The sequence below is a fragment of the Ictalurus furcatus genome, chromosome 3 (genome assembly GCF_023375685.1).
Source record: "Ictalurus furcatus strain D&B chromosome 3, Billie_1.0, whole genome shotgun sequence".
NCBI lineage: Eukaryota > Metazoa > Chordata > Actinopteri > Siluriformes > Ictaluridae > Ictalurus > Ictalurus furcatus.
In genome coordinates, this window is record NC_071257.1 from 35759259 (window position 1) to 35764258 (window position 5000).

The 5000-nt window shown below is 38.6% G+C and overlaps 1 protein-coding gene across 1 annotated transcript in view; it reads right to left on the reverse strand.

Annotated features, from left to right (window-relative positions):
* stox2a (storkhead box 2a) overlaps nucleotides 1-5000 on the reverse strand; it is a 36892-nt gene that overhangs the window by 11584 nt on the left and 20308 nt on the right. The gene's annotated exons all lie outside the window — the stretch shown is intronic.

Consider the following 5000-nt stretch of genomic DNA (forward strand, 5'->3'; position numbering starts at 1 on the left):
TCAGCAAAGCTCAGTCAGTAATCGGGTATTGACGGTGTTGTAGTGATGTAGCCATCACACACCATTTCTCGCTTCCTCAGCAGAAGCTCCGGTTATCAGTTCACATAAAGGCTTCATAAGGTTCCTCAGGAGAGACATTAACTCTGACCACTGGTTCTTCTGATCAATATTTAATTGTATTTTCCCGAGTTCAGGCCACACCTTCAATTAATCCACAGTGCTTTGAGGAGTGACTGTAAATCTGGAAAAAGTGAGTTTGGGTGTTGGGGGATTTTCACTATTTGTCTTGTTAAACACACAATAATAATACGTTTTTCGACTGCACAAAGTATTTACTACAAAGTTCCAACAAACAGTACATAAGGGCAGGGTTGAAACGAACGTTAATTTCTGAACTGCTCACATACACACGGCGTGTGTTCGTTTTCATCGTGACATCATGCGTGAATCATGTTACACACAATATTTCACTGTCATTCATCATTGATCATGTAATATGTCGCTGTAATTTGCATGGATTGGGATATAAATGTTCTGTACCTCTGCACGCTAAAGTAAGAAAACACCTAAAGGATAGGAAAAAAAAAAAAAGTGAATTTATTTTAATACAAGTTTACAGAAAAATGATCTCTTAAGCAATGTTTTTTGCTGAATTTTTTTATTTCTTAAACTTCACATGTGTTAAATTTGGAGTGGAACAGGATAATCAGATATAACAACCATATTTGGCAAGAACTCTGGGCACTGTAATTTGAATGTATTATAAAAAAACAATTGCATGATATTTTTGGTTAATATTTATTTTTCTCCACATACAGGTGCAAACATTACAAAATGTTTAAAGATGAGAATGAAAAGGTGTATTTTAGTGCAGGTTTACAAAAATCATTCAATTATTATGATTATTTTTATTTATTATGAATTAAAATTGAAAACATCAAAGTAATTTAGATGAAGCTAAGAATAAAGAACAATAATGTGTGTGTGTGTGTGTGTGTGTGTGTGTGTGTGTGTGATTTGTATAAACTCAACCCACATTACAGTATCTCCAGACTAACAGCCTAACAAGTAACAGGCATCATAAATGTCATCCCGTAAGTAAGTATAAAAACACAGCACTGCTGTAATTTCCCATCATGCTTTGAGGCTCTCTATCGACTCTGCATTTCTCATCATGATCCGTGATGGACAGCTCCAGGATGACATCATCGAGCTCCAAACCCCTCGTCAGCACAATATCGATTAGGGATGTGTGCTGGAGTTGTTATTCCTGAAAACCCTGCAGCAGCTGATGTCAGTGCAGCGAATCACTGTAACACGATGACGGAAACTGTGTGTTTCACACACGAACAGGACCGGGATATTACAACCCCTATTCCAAAAAAGTTGGCATGATGTGTCAAATGTCAATAAAAAACAGAATGCAATGATTTGCAAATATTTTATATTGATAGTCTTCACAATTTTACATTGAGGAACATTATTCTTAAATTGTTCCACAAGTTGTAGACGCAGTTTTTCGCAGATTGGTGAACCTCTGCCCATCTTTAATTCTCTAAGATACTCTTTTTATACCCAATCATCTCACTGACCTGTTCCCAATGAACCTCCAGCTGCTTCTTTTCACTAACACTTACAATCTCAGCCTTTTGTTACCCCGTCCCAACTTTTTTGAGACGTGTTGCAGCCATCAAATTCAAAATAACCTTTTTTCCCCCTGAAAACGGTCCATTTCCTCAGTTTAAACATTTGATATGTTTTCTCTGTTCTGTTGTGAATAACATACAGGTTCATGAGATTTGCAAATCATTGCATTCTGTTCTTATTTACATTTGACACAGCGTCCTGACTTTTTTGGAATTGGGGTTGTAAACGGGAAGTTCAGACACGAATAAAACGCACACAATGACCTCTTTACTCCAAATATAGTCGACCTGAATCCACCACTCCGGTGCTACAAACCACACTATGAACAGAGATTTTGGACAAGAGCCAGGAGAACAATTTGCATTCCAGTTGAAACCTAAGCAGCAGTTCCACCTCATCGTCAGTCCACGTATGAACCCTCATGTTTGTCTTTTTCCTTTTAGAACGTTTGACTGCTGGTGTTTTTCCACACATTGCTTTCTCTGACGATCAATACGCAGCACTTCACATGATCCTTGAGGCCTTTGATATAACAGTTTATGACGTACTGTCATCGCTCTGATGTGCTCATGAGAGCGTTTTTTAAATGGTTTTTGTGTTTTTATGTAGATGAAGAATATTTACAAAAACGGAAAAGTAAAAACTATACTTTAAAAAAATATCTGTACATGTACGTGCAGGCAGGGCCGAAATCTTCACATTCTTTCTTTAAACAATATCATTAATCTCAGTCGTCTTTTTTTTTTTTTGAAGTTCAAATCATGAGCATCACTTCCAGCTTTCTGTTATAATTGAACCTGTACACGATGGTAGGTGGAGCCTATCGGAGGCAGAGTCATAACAAACTGAGCTAAGAAAAAAAATTCCACCTGTTCAAGATGGCGGTCTCCGTAACTAACGTTCCAGCATTCGGCTACAGGAAGTTTAGTTCATATTTATAAATGACAGGAAGTCCCACTGTGTCCTAAACCACATTAAAGTAAGATTTTGGGTGACTTCCTTTACTTGTTACCAACATTAGACTCATAGCATAGTCACAGATTTAAAGATACTACAGTAAGTATATCTACAAAGGGTATATAGTCTGAATTGTTGCTTTAAACTTCAGATTTCAAATTTCGATTTCAGATCAGAATGACCTGCTCAGATTCCTGTTTCACGAAGCTGGTTTAGGAGGCTACCCAGGGACGTTTGAGTTTAGCTTGAGCAAACTTCGTTCTCATCCAGGTGGACTGGATTTTAGCGGGTTTCATCACCATGGTACCTTACGCTACACGGCTAACCTGCTCCGGAGCAGGTTTTATTCTGTGTAAGAAAACTCGGAACAACTTGGACCAAAACTTGAACAACTTGGACCAATCAGCTGTGAGCAAAGTGATATAAATCTGACGAATCAAAGTGAGTGGTTGTAGAGGTGGCTTCACCGTTTATGGAGCTCGGAGCGCAAATACTAAAGAAACTTCAGACACAATCCCCTGGCGTTTCTGGATGACCATCTGTACGAAAGATAGGGATTTTCGGCAGATGGTATAGTTTATCTATGCCGCACTTTAAAAATCTGACACGCTGAAGAAAATGTCTTAAAATTAAAATATTCACCAAATTAAAATAATTGACATTTATATTAAATGAAATTACATGAAATATGTTGGGGTTATACATTTCCAATCCGTTTATTCTCATTGTGAGCCTGTAAAAGTAAACTTACGCAGTTACACAATCAGCAAAGTTCCCGAGCTGTGACATCGACAACGGTATGAGTTTTGCAGTTAGTGTAGGTTTAAATTCCTCATATTTTCACATAATAATTTCTTGCTCTTGAACCGGAAGTACGCACACGGCTTTTTCCGTGTTGAACGCTGTTGGCTGTTTACTGCAAAAGTCTGGTGTTTATGTGCACGTGCACGCTGAGTAAACCCTGATTCAGGGTTAAAACCCGGCTTTACCAAGAAACTTGATAACCAGCGTCATGAAACTTTAATTAGCCCGGGTTGGATTAGTTTGGTTTTGTCAACTCAAAATTTACTCTGCAACTCGGAGTTCCTTTAACTCGCTTTGTGAAACAGGCCTCAGCTCCATTTCTCTGATCAACAAGAGTTTTTTTTATTAAAAATGCATAAAAATATCATTTTGTCAAACGTACGGAAGGAAATATAAGCTCCTAAACATTCCACATTTAACGTGACATAAATGACACATAAATGAGTCACCAGTTTAAATATAAGCATGTGGCATGTGAATGTGTGTGTGTGTGTGTGTGTCTGTGTCTGTGTGCGTGCGTGCGTGCGTACGTATACAAATTTAGACCAAACACACACACACAATGAGAAGACAGTGTCAAATGTCCTCACAATGATGAGAGTGTCAAATGTCCTCACAATCAGAAGACCGTGTCAAATGCCCTCACAATGATGAGACAGCGTCAAATGTCCTCACAATGATAAAACAGCATCAAATGTCCTCACAATGATAAAACAGCGTCAAATGTCCTCACAATGATAGAACAGTGTCAAATGTCCTCACAATGATAGGACATTGTCAAATGTACTCAAAATGATAGGACAGTGTCAAATGTCCTCACAATGATAAGTCAGCGTCAAATGTCCTCACAATGATAAAACAGCGTCAAATGTCCTCACAATGATAAAACAATGTCAAATGTCCTCACAATGATAGAACAGTGTCAAATGTCCTCACAATGATAGGACATTGTCAAATGTCCTCACAATGATGAGACAGTGTCAAATGTCCTCACAATGATGAGACAGTGTCAAATGTCCTCACAATGTTAAGACAGTGTCAAATGTACTCACAATGATAGGACAGTGTCAAATGCCCTCACAATGATAAGACAGTGTCAAATGCCCTCACAATGATAGGACAGTGTCAAATGTCCTCACAATGACAGGACAGTGTCAAATGTCCTCACAATGATAAGACAGTGTCAAATGTCCTCACAATGATGAGACAGTGTGAAATGTCCTCACAATGATGAGACAGTGTCAAATGTCCTCACAATGATGAGACAGTGTCAAATGTCCTCACAATGATAAGACAGTGTGAAATGTCCTCACAATGACAGGACAGTGTCAAATGTCCTCACAATGATAAGACAGTGTCAAATGCCCTCACAATAATGAGACAGTGTCAAATGTCCTAACAGTAAATGTTCTGCACTTATAAAGCCCCTTTTAATCTTAGTAGTTCTACAAAACGCTTTACACTGTGTCTCATTCACCCATTCACACACACACACTCTCACACCAATGACAGCAGAGCTGCCATGCAAGGTGCTAGCCTGCCATCGGGAGCAACTTGGGGTTCAGTGTCTTGCCCAAGGACATTTCGGCACG